This window comes from Pteropus alecto, unplaced genomic scaffold (genome assembly GCF_000325575.1).
Source record: "Pteropus alecto unplaced genomic scaffold, ASM32557v1 scaffold14, whole genome shotgun sequence".
Taxonomy (NCBI): domain Eukaryota; kingdom Metazoa; phylum Chordata; class Mammalia; order Chiroptera; family Pteropodidae; genus Pteropus; species Pteropus alecto.
In genome coordinates this window covers 10,251,875-10,264,330 of record NW_006436810.1, presented here as the reverse complement: position 1 = coordinate 10,264,330, position 12,456 = coordinate 10,251,875, and the positions used below count along the sequence as shown (strand labels likewise).

At 39.3% G+C, this 12,456-nt stretch overlaps 1 pseudogene; it reads left to right on the top strand.

Annotated features, from left to right (window-relative positions):
* The first annotated feature begins 9,993 nt into the window (after window positions 1-9,993).
* Window positions 9,994-10,112, top strand: LOC112481372 (annotated as a pseudogene).
* Window positions 10,113-12,456: the final 2,344 nt, after the last annotated feature.

Below are 12,456 nucleotides of genomic sequence, written 5' to 3'. Positions count from 1 at the left end.
TAAAATTTTTAGATTCACCTTGGTGATTTAGGGGGATATCATGTGCTTTTCTTACAGTGTCACAGAATGCGTAATAAATTTATATTGAAATTATCTTTCATATTCTTTAAGACTCTAATATGGTTCAAAATAAATTTAAGAAGTTTTTTATCTGAAACTTCAACTGTTTAATTCCTTAAAAAACTGTATTTCAGTGTCTCCCCTCAATTAAATATTTATTACACAAATATTTATTTTTAAAAAATATTCTGATAAATGCTATATTATTCAGGTAGGTACTATTTTATAGGAGGCTGATTTTCATATGGAATAAAGCTCTATTTTCTCCTCTAGAAAAAGAGGAGCCAGTGAATGTTTTAAGCCAGGAAAGAACAAGAATAGACTTGGATTTTGAAATATTATGTTAGAAACCATGAGAATGAAATGCTAAAAGTCCTTTTTTCTTGTTGAAAATAAGAAGGTCAAGAACAGCTTCTCAGAGAAGGTGAAATTTAAGCTGCCCGTGGAGGGGTGGAGAGAATTTTAACTATGGGGTATAAGAGGAAAATGCACTGCTGCCTGGAGAAACCAGCCTGAGACAGACATGTGACATTAAAAAGCAAAAGACGCCCATTTAAGAAACTCACGATCTTTGGCCAGAGATCAGGGCAAAAATGAGAAAAGGAACCAGGACCCGAGATCCCACCCATCCGTGACCTCTTGGACAATTGGAACTGTGTTCTGTAGGTGACTTCATCAGGAGTCACCTGCGACTCACGTTTTAGACGTCCGTGCTCCGAGTGAAGATGGAATGAACAAGGGTAAGAAGGAATCAGGAAGAGTGCTGGGCATCTTTTCTTTCCGCTCCGAAAACTTAAAATTGGTTCAGAACCTCAAACATCCTTCAAATCTGGCTGCCCTTTATCCACCTCTGGTCTGGGTCCTTGTAATTCACGAGAAGTAAAGTCGACACGGTATATCCTCTCAGATTTGTCCCTTGCATTGGCTGCAGTAGCACACAGCTAGAAAAGTTAACCGATACTGGTCTGTGGCCTGTTAGGAACAGGGTTGCACAGCAGGAGGTAACCGGCGGGCCAGTGAGCGAAGCTTCTTCTGTATTCGCAGCCGCCCCCCAGCGCCAGCATCATCGCCTCAGCTCCACCTCGGATCATCAGGCATTAGATTCTCACAGGAGCACCGGTCCCTGGTGCCAAAAACATCGAGGCCCCTGCTGTCTTAGAAATTCAATTACATTTTCTTAGCCTGCTCTTCCAGACTTTGCAAGCGATGAGCAAAGTAATATAAATAACCCCAAAGTGTCAACACCAACAACAGTAGCTCTGGCTTAGGCCCTGCAGTGTAGGGACTGAAGTTCCAGTGTCCGCATCACTTTGCGATCCTTGGAAGCATACGGAGGCCCCGTTAACTGCCTCCACTGTCCTCTTCGGCACCGTTGGCCACATAGCCAGAGCCTTCATCCCCCCTGACTATCCCACGGATGTATCATGCTGGGTCACCGCCACCCCCAGAAGACGTAGGTAGTAGCCACCCAGAGAGACCCTCAGTGACCCCTCAGCATCTCCTCTGACCACAGCCGTGCCCAGAGCAAGTGCCTCCTCCTCTGTGGCAGGAACTCACGACCCTCTCTTCTCTGCTGTCCGAGCCCCAGAAGCTTAGGCGGGGCCACACGGGACCAGGGAACCTGGCTAAACTCACTCCCAGCAGGCCAGGCTCAGAGGGTGTGTGGTCTACGGCTAACGTCACTGAGCTCCACGGTTCGTGTTGGTTTCGCTTTTCTTGTGTAAAGTGGAAACAATGATATCAATTGGAAGAAAAAGTTATCTTGGATTTACACGCGGTGACCCACGTAAAGAATTCGGCACCGTGCCCAAAACAGATCATTACTAGTATATACGAATAATTAATATAATGAGGCACACATATCCCAACACACATATAGACACAAAGAACCATGGGAGAAGGAAAATAATTCTCAAGCTGTTAATGATTAATTATCTATTAATCTCCTATCAATAGATCTACTGCTAATTACTTTGTTCATGCAGATGCTGTAGAATAAGACCGCCTATTTTTCTGTGGGAGAGATCATTTAAAAGGATGCTTTTTATGTCTGAATACATTGAAATTCCCACAGAATATCAGTTAAATCGTAAGATGCTCTCTCAATTGCCTTCATTTCCCTATTTAAATGAATATGGCATATATTAGTATTGTGCTAATAAATTTACATTTTACTTAAATTGACATTACTCCTTATTATAAAACAAAATAAAAACAAAATAAAAAATACAAATACATCAAGTAAGAAAATGGATAGTAAGTAACACAAAGGAGCCACTGGACAAGCATTGAGCCAGGAAAATTAGTAATTTTTCAGTTTGGGGTAGATACTTCTTTGCCTCATGATTTTTTATTTCAAATAGGACAGAAATGCCCGCCATCTTGGCATGATCAGTCCCCACTTCTGATGACACTTCTGCAGCTATCTGCTCACAGGACATTGCCTTCTGCAATTCAACCACCCTCTGCAACCTTCTTCTCCGGTCTGACCCGCTTGTTGTACCAAATCCCCCAAAAAGTTGATGCTGCAATCTTTCTAGTACTTTCCCAGCAATCACTGCCATCGCCTGATCTACAAGTTGCAATCATAGGTTCTCCTTTATTCCGCTGAAATATTGTGAGAAACCATTATATAAATGCTGTTTGAGCCCTTCATGGATGGATGCTATATATAAAGAAAAATTATTACCTTTGTATTTCAAACCTGAACCACATGACATACCAACAATACAAAAGCAAGCACTTTCCTCTGACATAAATGGATGATTTATCATCTCTCCCCTACAGCTGCCCAATTTAGTTCCTTTCAATTTTTCTACATAGATTTAGCCTTTTCTATCTGAATGATCTTTGTCAATGGGTAATTTAGATTTCTCAGCAGATGTCACATAAGCCTAGCATGAATACTTTTTAGGTGTAAGTTAAATTTGTGGCATAGTATATAGAGGTCAAGGTTTCCATTATATTTAAAATGATAAAGGAATCACTACCATATTTTTTGAATAAAAGCACATTGTTCCTAATGTTTAGTCATGGATATTATTATCTGGAGCTGTTTAAAGAGGAACCCTTTTAGTCACACATGTGAGTTGAAGAACATATTATTTCTATTTTATTAGTTATAAATTGTTATATTTTTGCAGCATACTTTTTCCATAATAACATAGCACAGTAGAGCTAAATACATTACAAGCAACAATCTAAGGGATTTTGCCCCCCCTCCCTTGTCCTTGGTCTGTGTATGTCACCAACGAAGCAATAGTTGTGACTTAGATGCTCGGCCAATCACCTCTTTACCTATTAACTAAAACCCAAGTTCTTTAGCATGTGTTATGGTCTGCAGGTTTGTATCCCCCTCTCCCAAATTCACATGTTGAAATCCTAACCCCCGAAGGTTTGGAGATGTGGGCAATTTGGGGCCAATAAGGTCAGGAGAATAGAGCTCTCATGATGGCAGAGAGAGCTTTGTTTCTCCCTCTCTCTCATCCCTGTGTGAGGACACAGCTAGTAGACAGCCACCTAAAAGCCAAGAAGAAGGCTCTCACCAAGCATCTGACCATGCCGGCACCCTGGCCTGGCTTTCAGGGTCCAGAGCTATGAAAAACAAGTTTCTGCTATATAGGGCAGCCAGTTATATTTTTGTCATTGCATCCGAAAGTGACAGAGACAGCATGGTATGGAAGGTCCTTCACAGTAGCATTTCGCTACCTCTCCAAGTCTTCCCACCGCCTCTCCCCACCATGCAACTTGAGTTTCTTGAATAAATGAGATTATCGAACAAGGCATCCACCCTATTTGGAATGTCATTGTCTGCTCTCATTCCTTTTATTGGGGAAACTCATATTAATACTTAGAATTACAGCACAAATGTCAACACCTTTGTGAAGATTTTCCTCAAGTTCTGAGGACAGAGTCCATCCCACCTCTCTGTTCTCATCACACTTTTTCAAACTTCTATTTTCGTTTCCTGCACTAGGTCGAAAAAAATGTTTACTTGTAAATCTTTATCTTCTAATGCAGAAGATAAACAAATTTATTCGAAGAAAAATGTCTTATTTATCTATGTCTTCTTTTGGAAACATGTTTGGCACACAGTAAGTTGTATATTATTGACTGATTGGGTAACTGAAAAGGTAGGATGGGTGATAATAATTATTTATTTGATCAGCAGATGGCAGAACTTTAAGAGACTTAAAACTTATAGAAATTGGGGGGGGGGGCAGGTAGGGGAAGAGACTTCATTGTTCCCCACTGAAGTAGCCAAACACACAATGCATACTTTATCATTTAAAAAGTTGATAAATAGTCCTTAAGTACTTATCATGTATAAAACCTTGAACAAAGAACAGGAATCAAAAAGACTAGAAGTATATTGTCTCTAAATTTATGGAACGCATAGACTATTGAAAATAAATAGAAAGTACTTAAAGAGAGTTGGTTTTCATTTTGGCCTATCGTCCATGGCATATGTGATAAAAAAAAAAAAAAAAAAGAACATTCTTGAAAATGACATGCACAGAAAACATAAAACCTGTATTCACTCTAATTGGTCTCCTCAATATGTAACATTTTACACCACTTTTTCTTAGACTAGTTATAAATTACCTTTAGCAAAAATGACTACTTTGAACTTAACTTCTTTCCGCCTTCATTAATTCTACAAAATAGACATGCTCGTGTGAAATGGCTACAAAGAAGGGAAGAAAAGGAAGCAATTAAAAAGATTATAATTGTCCACGAACTAAGTAAATATCAAGAGTTGGATCTACACAAATAGAATAATTCTGTGCATAAGGCAAAACATAAAATAATAATATATTGGAGAATTTGAAGATTTCCTTTCCCCATTTCCAGTTAGGTCAACTCTAAGGATACACAAATCTCAGGGGAGGATGCTTAAGAATACATTGAGGGGCTGTGGGATCCTGCAGCTCATGGTCCCCAAAGCATTCAGCACACAGAGCATACTTTATTTAGGTTTGCTTTCTTTACCACCTATGCCCTCTATCAATTTTTTTTTTGATGCAGCTTCTAACATTAAATCATATTAAAATTTAAAAATTTAAATTAGTAAATCAATCATTTAGGAGGGAAGAGAGATAAACTAAGTAGCTCGTATTATTTTATTATTCAGCTGAGCATTAATTTCCATTCTGGAATTCCTAAGAGACGAATCAGAGAGGAACCACATTGTAATGTATTCATTCCTTCTGCCTGATTAAGAGAAAAACGAGATTGTCTGGAGAAGCAAATTACATTCCCAGGAAAAAGGCGCTCTCAAAGAAATTAAGAAATTGAACACATGAATACTGTAATGAGAGACAATTGACTCCTAAGAGATGCTATCTTCCACTTCCGTTTTGAAAAAGATCCAAAGCATTGGCTACAAGAAGGGTATTTCTTAAACTGATGCTTTATAAAAGTCGACTCACTCAAGTTCTCCACTTCTCATGACAGGGGCAATATTTAAACTATTTATCAACAGAATGGCACAGGCCTTGGTGTTGGTGCATAGCCAAAAGAGAGTCCTGCTGTGTGAGGGTTATTTCCTTTATTTGCTGAATTGTGAGAAAGTCTTGGAGTCCTGAGGGAAGGTCTTTGATTGGAAGGAGGTTTCTCAGAGGCCTGAGCACAGTGATTATTTATCAACGGGTATAGAAGTTTTTCAATATTGTAACAATCGGTGTGGTCATACCTGCACACACAGGTCTGCATGCAAGTCTAGAGTGAAATACAAAGCATTGCCTACCACCGTAAGAGAAAATAAATCATCGATTCAAAAAATCGCCCCTAAGTCCTGCACCCCAATGATTTTAAGGTGATGGCTGGCTGTGATTTTCATTTCAGTGCTCCCAGGTAAATCATCACACACAGCTGCCACTCATTTTGAACACCCTTTCCAAGGCTGTGATTGTAAAACTTTAAATAAAATAACATTTTGCAGTAGGTAAAAGTTCACTGACTTTTTTTTTTTTTTCAGTCTATGTTAGAGAGCAATTCAAGATCCTGACCTGGGGGTGAGAGGTGACAGATGGCAGATGACAGCGTCACAGTCTAAGAATATATGTCTTTTCCATTCTCCTCGTTTAGGTCAAATGAGCCAAGCTGAAGAATAGCTAGGTACTTTCTGTGTTGCCAAGTATCTCAGAAAACTTGAAAAAATTATTCTTCCAGAGAATCGCGTTTTCTATTGAAATCTTTATAAAGTCGAACTGCGTTGAATGTAAGTGACTAGGGTTGTTCATTTGCAAAACAACTACTATTTGATTTAACCTGACTCATTACATTAGTATCAGGCAGTGACTTTGGATGTCATTGATAGCAGGTTTCAAAAAGCACAGCCCAAAAGAAGAAGTAAAGCATATTTCTTACTAGAGTAACTTAGTTCTACCTTCGAGAATTCAGCATGTGAAACTGAACTCCACTTCCTTCCTCCCCAAATTCACTTAGTTAGCAAAACCCCAAATTTCCCATTCTTAGCATGTTCTGGGCACTGTATGTGAGAATCAAATTTAGAGAGGAGAATAACCCACAAGAGAAATGCACCCCTATTATTTAAGGATATCGAGGTCGAATGGAGATAGAAATGCATAAACATGGGTTACTAATAATAACAGCCCCACACACCAGGTAGAAGTTTACAGAGAGACTGGGTCATTGGGCCGCCTTCCAAGAGACTTTATAAGATGTTGGCTACTTTCAGGCGCTGGGGACTGATCCATAGGCTGAAAACAGGTATCCTCTTGCTACTTTATAAGATGTTGGCTACTTTCAGGCGCTGGGGATTGATCCATAGGCTGACCTACCTCTTAACAGAACAAACATAAACCAGATTTTCAAGGACGATGTTCAAAACCAGGCTAGCTTCCATTAAGCAACAGTGAAAAATGGAACCACCATGTAAACTGGGACTCTGGACTGGCCAGTTGTGTTACTAATATAATTGAAGGGATCAATATTTGAGAATATGGTTAAAGACAGGAGAGATACTCACTCTTTAGGTGCTTTTTTTCTTTAAATGATGAAAGGAAAGCCAACATCTATTTTGGAGACTTTGAACTGACATGTGGGTGAGAAATTAGAATGAGAGGAAAAGGTACTGGAGTATTGGTGGCAGCAAATATCTAAGGAATAAAGAGGCCACTGAGAAGCTGAGTGGCCCAGGGAAGGTGGAAAGAGGCACAGACTTTTAGGAGTTATTTTTGGCTGGGAAACGATGAAGGGGCAAACACAGATACAGAGATAAGAAAGTGCTATTTCATGGAAGGCAGGAAAGAAATAGTTAAACGCGTGGGCAACATTGTGGGTCTTAGAGGATTTCAGTGATGGGTGTTGGTGCTAAGGTTTATTTACAAGCTTTTGATTGAAATTGTTCTACAGGGAAATGGGGGGCAGAGCCAAAGTATCAGTGGTTAATGAAAAAGACAGGTGGTTGGGAAGAGAAAGCAATGCATATATGTCATAGATTTATTAGAACGAAATGGGCTTTCATCAAAAGTAAGTTCCGAGCAAGAGAACAATGGATTTGGAGTCAAACTGCCCAGAATAATAGCCTGGCCAGGCACTGACAAGGTGCCTGGATTTAGACAATTTACTTAATCTCTCTGGGCTTCCGTTCTCACCTACAAGTCAGGAAAAATGGTAGAACCACCTCAAAGGGTAGACGTGAGGATTAAATAAGCACTTATAAAGAACTTGACACAGTGCCAGTCACAAAGTGAGTGCTCCGGTATAATTCTTTGAAAGTATCATCATTATTGCCATCATCATCATCATCATTATCATCACTGATATTATGAAATGATTAATTTTAAGATTTTATTGGAGAGCAAAGGCTCTGGTTTCATTCGACACATGTTTTCAAGCACTTTATGGATGTAGTTACTATAAACAGTTATGGGAAGATGATTAAATTTGGTCTTTGGCCTCCATTCATTTTTTTTTTAATTCAGTGAGTTCAACCAGCAAGATCTCATGGAACATCTATATATGCCAGACATGCTCCCCGGCAAAGCATGGAAATCAAAGCAGAGTTTGATTCTCGCACAATGTAATTAGCTCAATGATAGACACACACGCGGGTCCTATGGCACCACAAAGGAGGAGTATATTATTTAGAGAGAAGTCTGTGAACTCTTCCTAAAAGATGAGAAAAACCAACCAAGAGATCTTAAAGACTGCAGGCTGGCCATTGGTCAGAACATACTGGATGTTCATCAGCTGATGGGTTCTGATCAGTGGGTAGCCACACTATGCAGAGAGTAAATGTCATTCTTGGAGAAGTACAGTGTCAAGGCTAATCTGGCATGGGTTAGGAGGGATAATGGGGCAAGGGAGATGTCTGAGAAGGCTTTTTGGAATGGGTATCATTTACAAGGATGCCGAATGATAAAACATTAACATGCAGGAATGTGGATCAAAAGAGCATTCTGGAAAAAAGAACAAGATGAGCGAAAGGAGAGAGCTGGAGGTGAAGCCAGCATTTGCAATATGTATTAAGGTATAGCTGGTGTGTGGATTTGTTAGCAGAGAAAGGGGTAGAGGGTGATCCAAAGACAAGACACTTTGAGAGAGACTTGTGGTACTGGACACCTACGTGTAGGCCGAGTGGTCTGACTTGTTTCTGCAGTTCGTGAGTCTTGGAGATCTCTAAAAAGGAAGTGTGCCCTTAGAACCATTTTAGAGAGACCATTCTAAGTTCATTATGAGAGAGCTAGTGGAAAGAGAGGGGCCTATTTGGCAATAATGACAATCCAGGAAAAAAATAATGAAGGGATAAACTTGGGCATGTGCTTAGGGAGATCAATGAGGGGTCATCAGCAGCGTCATGATAATTCGAAGTGTTTAAAGTTATCACACACAGCTACTCAGAGTTATCTGTGTACAACATGAATGTTCCATGTACCATATTTAAACTACAGGAGAACAGAGGAATCGTTGCCTTAGAGAATATTAGTCTCTCTTTGATACATATTTTTTTTATTTTAATAGACTTCATCTTTTTGAGCAGTTTTATGTCACAGCAAAATTGACAGGAAGATACAGAGATTTCCCATCTAATCCTTGCCCCCAACACGCACAGACTCCCCCACCATCCACATCGGGAGACATTGACATGTCATCGTCACCCAGAGTCTATAGTGAACGGTGGCGCACATTCGGTGGGTTTGGACAAACATAAAATGACATGTAGCCTCCACTGCAGTACCATACAGAGTAGTTTCACCGTCCTCAATATAATATACTTTTAAAGTAAAAGTAATCTTTCAAAAATTTACTAAAATGTTGAGCACACATCTATAAGTGATTTTTAAGTCTAACACACTCCGAGCAGTTTCTAAGAAAGTTTCTGTGGAAACACATTTTCCAGTAGTCTGTAATCATCTACAGTCTGCTTTGTATGGTGCACAGAAATATTTAAGTGTGTTGATGATATTCATTTTCACTTGCAATCTGGTTTAACTGGCAACTGGCAAAACCAGTTAAAATTAAGAAGATAGATATTTTGAGCTACACTACAAACAATTCTGCTGGAAATAGAATGTGATAACTAAATTGCTATCATTCAAGCCTTTATCTCTAGAATCTGAATAATGGAGGATTAAAGATACAATTTCCAATGGAGGATTAAAGAGACTACAATTTCCCGACATAGAATAAAACAAAACGAAATTGTGCGTTGGCTCTCCTCAAGCATCTCAAATGTCCTCCAGACATCTCACAGATGTACGAAGAAAGTTAATGCGGAAACAAGCATTATTCTCAATCATCTCAACACCTAATGTGTTAAGCAGGAATCTCTCTACAAATTCTACAGAGCCTAAAAGAATCCCCTGCTTAAAGTGAACGTTTAGTTTATCACTGTGTGCTCTTCTCACAGGGATCTTAGATCATTAATCTGAACCAGCTTCAGCAGTCAATACAAAGATTTGGGTCTATGGCCATGCCACCCTGAACAAGCCCGATCCTGTCTGATCTTGGAAGCTAAGCAGGGTCGAGCCTGGTTAGTACTTGAATGGGAGACCACCTAGGAAGACCAGGTGCTGTAGGTGTAAAGAATATAAAAATATATACATAAGGGATTGTAAGCTGACAAGATCCTTGAAATCTGTGAGGTCAACCAAAGGTTGCCTCACCTAAAAAAAGAAAAGTAAAAGAAAAAAAGAAAGATTTGGCATGTCAGTCAAGCAGAGTGTTTCTCTAAATTTAACTATCATTGAGACTTAAGCTGTCTTCAAATTAACAAAAAAAATCAAAGCCATCTTAGAGACTGAAGAAAGAGCATCAGTTCTGGGAAACATCCCACCACACTGGGTTGGGGCCCTTGACAGCTCTGTTCTCATTACTCCCTCCCCTGGTCACTTTGTGGGAAGGTGGCCCTTTTAACGATCACACATTTATTTTGAAGGAAAAAATAATTAGCTATAACTGCTTCTCAAAAAATGGGAAGGAAACACATAAAAATATTTAGTGGCCAAAGCTTATTTTTTATGCATTTTGTTATGGTGGCTGTTTTTTTCTCCATATTTTAGTTATTTTCATACACATGGAAAAGGGCCATAACTGTCAATTTTAGTATCGATCCGACAGACTGCATACTCAAAAGCAACAGCAAAATTATGTCCCAAGACTGTTCATAACAGATAAAAAAAAAAAAAGCAGCCATAGGAAGTAAAAAAAAAAAAAAAGACTTGAGTAGTAGATCAATCTTTGAGGTAAAACAATCCAGTAAAACAATCCAGAAGATTTTCAGTTTCTTGCCTATTGTCAAAGAGGTTTAAGAAAACCCATCTCAGCATTTTAAAAGGAGACGCAGAGAAAGTGTCTTGGGAAAAGCTCATGGGAGAAGTACTTCCGCCATCCATCCACTCTGAGGAAACATGTCATAGCAATTTTCAATTAAAATAGAAATGTAAAGAAGTATTGTTGGTGAATTTTTGTGTCAATAAAGCAGAAAGTGTATAACAACTGGACTCCTAGCAGTTCTTACCATATCATAAGTAATAAGAAGAACCTGTATCCATTTCATCTCATCTTTTTAATCCCTATTATGTTCAGCCCAGTAAAACTCAATATGTAATTAATTGGATATAATTATGATTAATTTCAGTGAATCAGTAAATTAGTTTTAAAGATGCTCAGTGAAAAAATTAAACCCTTCCCCAACTTCAAATTCACGAAACTCTCAGAATTTCTATCTAAACACTTCCGAAGTGATGATCCACTGGCTGAACCAACTCCAGACTTTACTCAGCTATTTCGCCCACTGAGAAGGTCCCTGATCCCTTCTATTCTCACTCTTACTTTCACTCAGTATTTACTGAAAAATCTGTTCTCTTCTAGGAGTTCTTTACCCAAAAGAGGCTACATCTTCCTCTGTGCTCTATTGGAGTTATTATATATATTCTCTTCTGTTGTTTATTAATTGCCTGACAAAAATTCTTAGCTCCTTAGCTAAACCATGCATTCTTGAAAAGCGGGACCTATGATTCATTTTTGTCTATATTTGCACAAAAGCAATATTCATTAAATATACGCTGTACATACCGATTAACAAATTATGTCAAGAAAAGCAAATAAACCAATTATGAAACACCATATATTTATTGAGCCCCTATGTTATACAAAGTGTAGTCCTGTGCATGAAAGAAAAAATAAAAATATACATAAAGAAGGGTCTCTATCGAGTAATTTTGTTTTATATTTGGGGAAATAAGATCTAGACTGGTGAAAGAGACAAAAACGCGTAGATTATAAGCATAAAATAAACAATGCAGAAATAGTGGTTGAACAGTTTCTGGAATATGGTAGACAATAGGGGTTAAGAGGAAATGGCAAAGTGCAAACAAATCTTTAGAGAGACCTTATTTGGAAAGGCTACTGCAGTGGGGGAAGGGAGGACAGGGCATTAGGGACGGGGCCATCCCAATAGCATAACCGTACGTATTCCAGGAGAGAGAGGGACAGGACTAGCCCGGAAGGAACGTTCCTACTGTGAGGTCCGCATGCGTGTTGAAGGTCAGGCAGGAAGGGACTTTTACGAGAAGGAGTAAACACAGCAGAGAGAACAGGCTGGGGGCGGGATGAGTTGGTGTTGAGATCTGAAGATCCCTGAGGTCAGCTGATTCTCAGGGTGAAAGGTCATTCCGTGTCCCAGCGCTCAAGGGTGGGAAGTTCTTCGGGGCCTGGAAGAAGGAGAGAAGCCGGGTGAGACAAAGCGTGGCAATTTGGACACTTAACCTCACTGACTTCACCGAACATCACCGAATCGAGCATTTTCTTCCTCTGTCAAATAAGAGCATTAGAGGAGGTGATGGCTAAGGTTCCTCTAAGCTCTCTTTATTTATACAGAATAAATACCAAAGGCACCCCCTGACTAATATAAAGCCTCCATTC